The sequence below is a fragment of the Silene latifolia genome, chromosome 7 (assembly GCF_048544455.1).
Source record: "Silene latifolia isolate original U9 population chromosome 7, ASM4854445v1, whole genome shotgun sequence".
NCBI lineage: Eukaryota > Viridiplantae > Streptophyta > Magnoliopsida > Caryophyllales > Caryophyllaceae > Silene > Silene latifolia.
Window position 1 is genome coordinate 72,790,319 of NC_133532.1, and position 11,929 is coordinate 72,802,247.

An 11,929-nucleotide genomic window follows, 5' to 3' on the forward strand; every position below is an offset into this window, starting at 1 on the left:
TTCTTTTCAAAATGATCATATTTCGTAAGACCAAACACTTTACCAAATTCACCCTTAAGCATTCTTCTACTCTCGTTCTCAAGTCGGAACTCAACATAACTTCGAGTCTCTACCTTGTACTACCTCATGGAGCTTATGAACTCCATGGTCAATGAGGGGTAAGTCAATTCTGTTGGAGTATGTGTCCTCAACAATAGTGCGATCACATGTTTAAATCTCAAATTAATAATACATAAGGGATGATTCATTTATATAGTCAACTGATCAACATTAATCAGTAATGATTGGCTAACTAGAGTTTGACATTACTGTCGTTTGACGGTGGTGATCAATTGATCCCTTAAGGTCACACCTATAGGACAATTCCCTTAATGGATAAGTTGATTAATTGTATACCGATACAAGTTGATCAATTCCTCAAATTGAATAATTCATTTTGTAAGTGAGAATAATTATATCTTATTGTAATTTGATTAAATAAGATTTATTTTAGTAATTAAAAGATTTTATTACCAAAATTCGTTATTGTTTGTGAAATAATTAAATTAAGAATGATTGATTAACTATAATTGCAAAATATTGTGAATTATAATTATATGACCCATTTTATCTATGTGATCACGAATTACTAGACAATTTGTTATATGTAATTTAATTAATGTATATAATGATATTTATTTGATAAATATACATTAAATTAATTAATAACATATTACATGCTACATGTGACATATTGTGTAACAAATGACAAATTGATAAAATAAAATAGAAGTCCATTTTATCTATAATGACTGAAAAAATGGAGGGATTATAGGTTAGTGAGTGTTTTATTTAATTGATTAATAAAAACACAATCATAACCTATTTGAGGTAGCCTTGCATCTATAATTCTTGTGAAGAACAAAAGCAAAAGTGAGAAGGCCATGCATTGGCCTTCCACCACCACCAAACCGGCACCCCCCTTCCTAAATAGAGAATTGGTTCTCTATATTTTTCTTTCACATAATTTTCTATCATTCTAATTATTCTCTCCCACTTCTCTCTAAAACTAGTTTTAGAGAATATTAAATTATGCATCCATATTCTAATATTACAACATAATATTACTAGTGTAGTAATATAAATATTATTAGAATCTCTTAAGGGCTACTAATATATAAATCTAGTTAATTCATATATTAGTTTTAAGGGTAATAGTCTTGGGTGCAATTGTTAATGAGCATCTCTACACTTGAGGTTGGAGGATCATCCTATATTACTAGCTCAAGAACAAGTGAAGTTAGGAGACCTTACTTGTGCCCCAAAAATTCGAACCATAAACAATGTAAGAAATGTGATTTTCTCCTTATTTTTGTTCATTTTGTTATGCATGCAACTAGATCCACAAGTATATAAATTATGGGTAATTTATGAAATTATTAGATGAGTCTAACAGGGGTATATGAACCTAAAAATTGGCATCAAGAGCTTTGGTGTTGCATGCATAATCGGTTTGGTTTTTCCGAGTTAAATGTAACTTAATTAAAACTAATAATTTGTGATTTATTAGATAAAGCCATTAAATCATAATGCATATTGTATATTCTGTTCCTAAAATGTATTTAGGTCATTTTAATGGTTTATGGTATTTTATTGTTCATTTCAATGATTTTTAGTTATTAATAAATGACTAAAATGGTATTTAAAATGTTAAAAATAGTTAAACATAGTCTCTGACCTTAAATTTTTATATGACCTCATATGCATATTTTACTTATTGTATGTAAAATGTCGTATAAATTTGATTTATTTTGCATGATTTATGTTTTTTATGAGATAAAAATGAATTAAATGGAGGTAAAATGGTTAAAAATAGTTAAGCTTCGAAACATGCCATCAAATGTTAATATATTGTCACATGCATATTTTACTCACTTTGTGTGAAATTTAAGATAAGCTTGATTCATTTTACATGATTTATGAATTTTTAGAGTAAAAATAACATAAATAGTGACTATTTTAGCATAAATAGCTAAAAAAATTACATGGCATGAGAAAATTATTTTAGGTTGTATTTATATCCCACTTATTAGATCTAAAGTTGTAAAATTGATTAGATTAATCTTTGTATGCTTTAGATATTTTATTTGATAAAACCGATAAATCGCAACTACATTTTTCTCGAAATAAATTCGAAAATTTTAACCATGATTTTTGATATTATGAGTGTCATGGATATATTCCAGAATGTTCAAAAATTTAAAAATTTAAATTTTGAAATTATTGTAATTAAATTTGGATTTATTTCATAAATGTTATGATTTTAGGGTCAAAATGAGCATAAAATTATATCAAGTTGAATTATTGTCAAAAATTGAGTAATGACTAATTTTTGAGACCTAAGAGTGTTATGATAGTTAACTTGGACTAAAATTAGATTTTAATATTAATTTACGATTTTAATAAGTTAAAAGTCGTGAATTTCCATAAAACCGGGTTATATGATCGATATAAGTTAAATAGGGCGATTTAGCACATAATTTGGCATGATAGACACATATGATAATGCTGCATATTTCATTGGTGAATATCATATTTTATTTATGTAATTTTGAATTATGTAATTTATCTTAGTATGGCCTTAGTTTTTAATCGATATTACCCGTAATGTAAGGGGATATTGATTCGGTTGTAATTTAATGTGATCTCGTATCACTTTTATTTTTACTAGTTTTTCATATTACAAATGTATAATAGGAATAGCTTTGTATTTTATTATTATTTGTAATTCCGGAGTTTCTTCAAGACGGTGCCATGCGGAAAGGCGTTCAGATCAAGACGGTGTTACCTTGGGAAGCGTGCCACTTGAAGTTCAAGGGACCAATGGAGTTGGTTTCCGAATTTGTAATAGATTATTTGATTTTCTATTTTAGGAAGGCCATACTAGGAAGTTTATTTATTGCTTTTGCATTTTTCATTATATGTTGCATGCATTGCCAAATCGCCATAACATCACATGCATATCATATCGAGTCTTCGACCATGCCAATTATAATTATCGATAATTCGACTTTTAGTTCACTTAAATTTGATAGATAATAAATTAACAAGACCTTCATTTTAAAAGATTGAGATTTAGCCTTACTTAATAGTAGGAGCCCATGAATCTCAATTTCATAAGGGGTACAATACCATTTTTCGGGGTGCTTCTATTGACGTTGGGTAAGTGGGGTAATAAGTAGTTATTACACTTCGAAAGTTTGGTTGATCTCAACGAAGGTATTTTGCGACCGTAGCCGCAATAGGTTCGAGCGAAAGATGAACTTAACGTAAATTCATCGACCGAGAGTTCTAATTGTAGAATCGGTTAAAAGGGTTAACCCACCAAGATTATGATAGCAAGAGGTGTAGAGGGCCCGTAGGCTCACATCCAAGATTTAATATGAATTTAGGGTCTTGGAATCGTTTATATAATTGGGTGGAGGTCATTATATAAATGCTAAAACATACTTAAATGTTTTATATATTACGATGAATGTTGTTTTTCCCACTATTTCGTTGTTTTTTTTAATGTTGTTCTATTTCATTACTCCTACTCATATGCGATATCATTCGATTGTAACACGAGTCTCCGCTAAACCACTATTGCTAATGACAAGGATTCTCTTTCTAAAAATGATCTGTATCATAGATTGTGGACTAACTCCATAGGAATCGTTCTATTTCATAGAACTCCATAGGAGTTGTCCTATGTCAAATAAGATTAGCATCTTAAAATTCCTAACATACCTGTGTATGATTTCTTGTGAAGAAATATGACTAGAGGTAATGATTAGTCAAAATATGTTTTGATTATATCTTCTATGCATCCATGGTTCAAAAGTCTTATTGCTCAACCTAAACACTTGTCATCAAGCACTTAAGTTATTAACATGACAATGTTAAATTGGTAAATTAATTTGTTAGAAATTTTGATTTACCAAATACCACAATGGAGTTCATCCTTGTGAAGGATTAACTAGGAATTTATATGAAGATAAGTCTTCATCAAGTAGAAATTCTTGAATTGAGTGGGAGCAATAAGAAGTAAGTACCTATCTTAATTGTTAAGGATAGAACTAGGCACGAAAGAGAAGGTGTTAGACACTAAAATAGATACAAACTGAAAGATCATAGATCCATATTAGACTCTCTAATAAAAATTAAATTATCTCATAATTTATTATTTTGGTGATCTATGTAACATGCATGCAAATATAAAAGCATAAAAATGAAAGTTAAGGAAAAACAATTTCCTTACATAGATTTTTATGGTAATATGGGCACAATCAAGATCTCCTACCTTGATTGTTCTTGAGCTTATAACAAAATGATGATCCTCCTAACAAATCTTCAAAGAGAAGATCTCCTAACAATGTGCACCCAAGACCTCAACCCAATTAATCTAACAAGTATTTACTAGTAACTAGTTAGAATAATTCCCTTGATAATATGTAAATATTACTAACACTCCTAGTAATTACTTATTTTAGTTTACTAACAACTTAGTAAAGGAGGGATAATTATTTTAGAGAGATAAGTAGTTTTTGTTCACATGCAAAACACATGAATGAGCTTACATGCAAAAATGAACAAAAATTGGTCTTAATAGAGAGGAGGAAAACCGGGTGGGAGGGGTAGTGTGTAGGAGTGGATTTGTTTCAATTTTTGTCTAAAAACATTATGACATGCACAATGATCATATGACACTTATGGAAGAAAAACAAGTAAAAATGACAAAAATCTTGGTTAGCCTAGGCATTTTCTATCCTCACACTTGTTCAAACACTACACATTAAAGCACATTAAAATCCCTCCTCACTTACTCTTCATGTCAAAAATCTTATAACAAAGCATGAAAATGCAATGCAAAAATGACAAAAATGCAATAAAGGAAATGAAATGCTTGTTAGAGGGTTAGAATATTTACAAATGGTGGTTTAGGGAGGACTCCACCAAACTCTCCTTTCTTGGATGAGATGTCAAGGGGGCAAAGCCAAAGTGTTGTTGATGTTGCGCAACACTTTGTAGAAGTAGTCGAAGGCTTGCTCATTCTCATAGTAAAGATCTTGCATAGACCTTTGTGCATCGGTTTCTTCATTGTTGTAGTCCGAGTCAAACTGATGACAAGGATCTACAAAGCCTTGGTCTAGAGTTATAGCATTCCCAATATAAGGATTGACCAATCCTTCAAATTCATTGTCCCATAGACCACAAACTTCATTTGCTTTCTCCCCTATGTAGGGTGGTTCATGAGTTGACAAGAGCAACTCTCCTTCCTTGTTATCATGGCCAATGAGGCCTTCTTCATTACTTGTCATGCTGGGTGAGCTATTTAAGCTCTCATTATTGTTGTTGAAAATTCCGTGCTCTCCAAATAAAGCTACTTGAATGTCATCTACTTTCTTCTTCCATATGGGTGATGTTTCGTTACCTATGGCTTGATCTTTGCATAGAGATTTTAACTTCTTCTAATCACTTTCTCGGCTATAGTGATCGACCATGAAGCATGGCTCATGTAATTGGGGAGCTCTCATGGTTTTGTCAAGATTGAAAGTAATTGTCTCATCCCCTACTTCAAGTGTGAGCTCTCCATGTTTCACATCGATTACCACTCCGACGGTATGCAAGAAAGGTCTTCCTAAGATGATAAGAATGTTAGAGTCCTCCTTCATGTCTACAATGACAAAGTCTACCGGGATGAAGAATTTGCCAATTCTCACGGGCACATTCTCCCATACCCCTAGAGTTATCTTTGTCGATGTATCCGCCATTTGAAGACTAATGTTGGTGCATTTGAGCTCTCCTATTCCAAGCCTCTTACATACCGAGTATGACATGACACTTACACTTGCTCTAAGATCACACAATGCCTTGTTGATTATAGTGGCGACAATGTTACATGGGATTGAAATGAAAGATCATAGATCCTAATTAGACTCTCTAATTAAAAAATAAATTATCTCATAATATGTTCATTTCGTGATCTATGTAACATGCATGCAAATAAAAAAGCATAAAATTAAAGATTAAGGAAAAACAATTTCCTTACATTGATATTTATGGTAATATGGGCACAATCAGGATCTCCTATCTTGATTGTTCTTGAGCTTAAAACAAAAGGATGATCCTCCTAGAAAAACTTTCAAAAATAAAGTCTCCTTCAAGTTGCACCCAAGAATAAATCACCCAAATAATCTTACAAATATTAACTAGATATTTGTAAAACTTACCCTTGATAATATTTGTAATATTACTAACACTCTTAGTAATAATATTTTGATTACTAACTTCTTAGTAAATGATGTATAATAATTTTAGAGAGATAGACAATTGTTTTGTTCACATGCAAAAGTGAAGTAATGAAGTGTTGAAAAAATGAACAAAAGATGGAGTATAAAATGGAGGAAGTGGCGGGTGGAGGAGGTGGAGTGTAGGATTCATTTTCCTTATTTTATTGTCCAATACATTACGACACACATAATAATCACATGACAATTATGGAAGAAAAATAAGCAAAGTGTAATGATCATGATCATCCACTATACTCCATTTACACGGTCCAATTCCCCATTTACGGGTCCATTTTGGTTCTTATATTTGTCGCACAAATACGTGTAAATTTTATTTAAACATCGTTTCATGTTTAAATATTTCCAATTAATTCGTCCAAATCACTCTGTAAATATACGTGTACCGCTACACATATTATTTACGTACTAATATTAATCACATTAATTAATTAGTACAATTTTAGTGAATTAACAATTAATTAACTAAAACCTGTCTCCCACAATTTATTATTCAATTATCGCATAATTAAATAATAACTGCCGTGCTTCCAGTTCGCAACTCGAAATCTCTCTAAAATAATCGACTAACCTCTTAGTCTATAAATCAAGGGACTAAATAAATTGTATCTCATACAATTAATTAGTTATCAATTGGGGTTCGTTCCTATAGGTGTGACCGAAAGGGGTCAGTTGATCACCGCCGTCTCACGACAATAACGTCAAACTCTAGTCAGCCAACCGTTATCGATTTACGTTAATCAACTGACGAGGATCAAATAATTAAATATCTGATGATATTCCTTTAATGAGATTTATTATGTAAACGCACTATTGTGGAGGACACTAACTCCAACAATCTCCCACTTGTCCGACACAAGGTGTGCGCTACCAATTCTCTTGTCCGTTTTAATCTCCCACTCAATGCAAGGTGTCTTTCAGGTCGCACTTGCACATGAACATATCGCGAGTGGTTTTCTTGATCGGGAGTATGACTACCTGACCGGAAAAATCTCTCACAGATTACATCCGAGCGTGGCCACGCATTTGTAGTCATTAACTCCTCGAGTGGCCTTGAGATATAGTTACCCAACGTGGGTGGACAATTCCTGTCTGCCCTATCTATCCTATTGCACAATACAGATCACCATGACCTAATAAATGCCCTTTAGCCTCCTTTCACGGCATGACCTAGGACAAAGACCAAAGTCACTCGGAAACTGCACTTGCTCAGATAATAGTCTCCAGTCAAAAGAATCGACTCATAGGAAGATCTTAGAGATCCCTGCCATGACCAGGCGTCTATTATAGAACTTAGGGACTCTCTAAATGGTCACTGTCCGGCAAAGTGTCACACACTCTGCCTATGTAATCGACTAGTCATCACATATGACCTCATGGTGTTGAACAACCATCAATCGACTTACAATTTAGTCACTCCGAGACGTCACCTCATTAAGTGACTAGGGACAAAATACAATGTTCATCTTATTCACTTGAATATTGTTCAACATTGTCTCCACAACTTATTCAGATAAACAAGGTATTTAAAAATTTAGTCACACTAAATAAAAGATTCATAAAAGAATGAATGCGAAAACAATGAATGTGATTATCATATATATAATAAGAGATACACTATCCAATTATTACATATCCATAATCTAAAGAAAATCTGGTACTCGTCTCAATCTCATTGCGATGACATGACCATCATGCTTAGCCTTTGATAAAGGCTTGGTTAAAGCATCAACAATATTATCATCTGTCCCAACCTTACAAATGTCAATTTTCTTCCTTTCCACATAATCTCTAATTACATGGTATTTCCTTTCAATGTGTCTAGACTTGTTACTAGACTTCGGCTCTTTGGCTTGAAAAATAGCTCCACTGTTATCACAATATAGAGTGATCGGATCTTTGGCGGAATGGACTACTCCTAGTCCCTCCATGAATTGCCTAATCTAAACAGCTTCCTTCGCAGCCTCAGACGTTGCAAGGTACTCAGCCTCTGTTGTAGAATCCGCTGTAACGCTTTGCTTGAAGCTCTTCTAGCTAACAGCTCCTCCATTTAGCATAAATACATAGCCGGATTGGGATTTCATATCATCCCGATCGGTTTGGAAACTTGCGTCCGTGTAACCTCTTACACGCAACTCACTTTCTCCTCCAAACACTAAGAACGAATCCTTAGTCCTTCTCAAGTACTTAAGGATGTTCTTTACGGCTATCCAGTGACTCTCACCAGGCTTGGCTTGATAACGACTTGTCATGCTCAAGGCATACGCAACGTCGGGACAAGTGCAAATCATAGCATACATAATAGACCAAACAACGGAAGCATAAGGGACGGTCTTCATGTGTTCAATTTCCTTAGGGGTATAGGGAGACTGTGACTTGCTCAAAGTATTCCCTTGGCCCATAAGTAGAAATCCTCTCTTGGAGTCTTTTATATTGAACCGGTCAAGAACTTTATCAATATAAGCTTCTTGACTCAATGCTAGTATCCTCTTGGACCTATCCATATAGATCCGGATACCCAAGATTCGTTGTGCCTCTCCCAAATCCTTCATCTGGAAATGTTTCCCTAGCCACTCCTTAACGGAAGTGAGCAATGGAACATCATTCCCGATGAGCAATATGTCATCCATATATAGGACAAGGAATGCAACCTTACTCCCACTAAACTTCATGTATAAACACGGTTCTTCCACACTTCTAGTGAAACCGTATTGTTTAATAACATGATCAAAGCGATGATTCCAACTCCTAGATGCTTGCTTAAGACCATAGATGAACTTCTTAAGCTTACACACCTTCTTAGGGTTAGATGTATCCACAAAACCTTCAGGTTGTATCATGTACACCTCTTCTTCTAGAATCCCATTCAAGAAGGCGGTTTTGACATCCATTTGCCAAATCTCATAATCATGAAATACGGAAACCGCTAAGATTATCCTAATGGACCGAAGCATAGCGACTGGAGCGAAGGTTTTGTCATAGTGTAAACCATAAACTTGGGTGAACCCTTTTGCTACCAATCTAGCTTTGTAAACATCTACATGTTTATCTATGCTGAGCTTAATTTTATATATTCATTTACACTGAAGGGGTCACACTCCCTCAGGTAAATCCACCAAGTCCCATACTTGGTTCTCGTACATGGAATCCATTTCGGACCGCATGACTTCTAGCTAAAGCGAGGAGTCGGGACTAGACATGGCCGATTTGTAGGTAGTGGGTTCATCACTTTCCAAAAGTAACAAAACACCACCCTCTTCGATGTTACCAAGGTAGCGGTCAGGTGGATTAGAAATCCTACTTGACTTTCTAGGAACAATTACCATTTCAGAGGAAGAGGGAATGCTATCCTCCATATTCTCCTCTACCTCATTCTCGGTTTATGGCTCTCGAACTTCGTCAAGTTCAAATTTTCTCCCACTCTGTCTCCTAGAAATAAACTCCTTTTCTAGGAAGACAACATCACGAGCCACAAACACTTTGTTCTCGTGTTTATTGTAGAAGTAATAGCCACATGTTTCTCTTGGATATCCTATAAAAAGACATTTGTCAGACCTGGGTGCAAGCTTATTGTCAGACTTGATCTTGACGTACGCTTCGCAACCCCAAATACGCATGAATGACAAATGAGGGACTTTCCCTGTCCATATCTCATATGGAGCCTTATCGGCCGCTTTAGTCGGGCTTCGATTTAGTGAAAATATTGCAGACAAGAGGGCAAAACCCCAAAATTAACTAGGAAGCTCAGTTAGACTCATCAGAGACTGAACCATGTCTAATAAAGTTTGGTTTCTCCTTTCGGCTACACCATTTAGTTGTGGTGTGCCAGGAGGAGTCCATTGTGATACTATACCACAATCTTTGAGGTGTGAATCAAATTCAGTATTTAGATATTCACCACCACGATCGGATCGTAGTGTCTTAATATTTTTATCCAATTGGTTCTCTACTTTATTTTGAAACTCTTTGAACTTGTCAAAAGCTTCACTCTTGTTCTTCATTAAGTAGACATACCCATATCTACTTAAGTCATCAGTAAAAGTAATGAAGTAGTAAAAACCTCCTCTAGCGGTGATGGTTAATGGTCCACACACATCCGTATGTATGAGAGCCAAAACCTCACTAGCTCGTGTCCCTTTTCCTGCAAAAGGTGCACGAGTCATCTTGCCTAGAAGGCAAGACTCGCACGTACCATAAGATTCGAAACCAAATAGTTTGAGAACTTTTGATGAAGCAAGTCTCTTAATGCGTCTTTCGTTTATGTGGCCTAAACGACAATGCCAAAGGTAGGATTCGTTTGGATCACTCATTTTGAGCTTTTTAGTTTCTACATGATAAACGTCATTAACATCATTTAAAACATAAATGCCTCCAATTGAAATGGCCTTGCCATAAACCACATCATTTAAAGAAAAAGTACAACCATTGTCCTTAATCATAAAACAAAAGCCTTCCGCGTCTAACGCGGAAATGGAGATGATGTTCTTGGTTAGAGTTCGTACAAAATAACACTTATTTAAATGCAACTCTAGACCACTAGCTAAAGTGAGCACATAGGTCCCCACGGAAACGGCCGCTACTCTAGCTCCATTGCCCATGCGGAGATCCACATCACCTTTTGCTAGTGCTCGCACGTCCCTTAAACCCGGCAAATGATTACAAAGGTGAGAGCCACATCCGGTATCAAGTACCCAAGTGGAAGTGCAAGAATAATTAACGTCTATCACATAGAGAGAGGAAATCATACCAATAGGAGTCACACGCCCTTCCTTGAGATCCTCCAAGTATTTGGGACAACTCCTCCTATAATGCCCCTTCCCATTACAATGGAAACATTCGGCCTCGTAGAGTTTGACACTTTTTGCCTTGGGATTGCCATTCTCAACGGCCTTCCCCTTTCCCTTGTTATGTTTCTTTGACGATTTCTTGAATTGGGACTTTTCCTTCCCTTTTCCTTTCTTAACTCCAAGGGACATTTTCTTTAACTTCATGGTCAACACATCCCCTTTGTCACTCCCACTAGCTTCCATATCCCTCTCCGCTTGGGTGAGGAGTGCATGAATTTCATGATAACTCTTATCCATGCCATTCATGTTGTAGTTCACCCTAAAGTGGGCAAATTTGGTGGGAAGTGAGTGGAGGATACGATCCACCACAAGAGTCTTAGGAATCTTACGCCCTAGACACTCTAGGATGTCGACATATTCGACCATTATGAGTACATGGGGACCAACCTTTTGGCCCCTCTCAAGATTAGCTTCAAAGAAGCGTGCCGCCGCATCGTATTGACGGACTTTTGATGTTTGTGAAAACATAGTAATCATACGAGTGAATATCTCGTACGCATTTAAAGAAATGCATGAAAGCTTGAGCTTTGGGGACATCGACCATATCAACACATTCTTGATATCATTCGACATCCTCACATGGTCATCATAGGCGGTCCGCACAACCGATGAAGCCCTTGGACCGGGATCGATGGGAGGAGCATCGGTCAAGTAAGTGAGCACGTTGTCGGACAACGCGACGCTTTTGATGTTGGATTCCCATTCAAGAAATTTACTACCGTCATCTTTTAAGATACATTTGTCCATTACGGA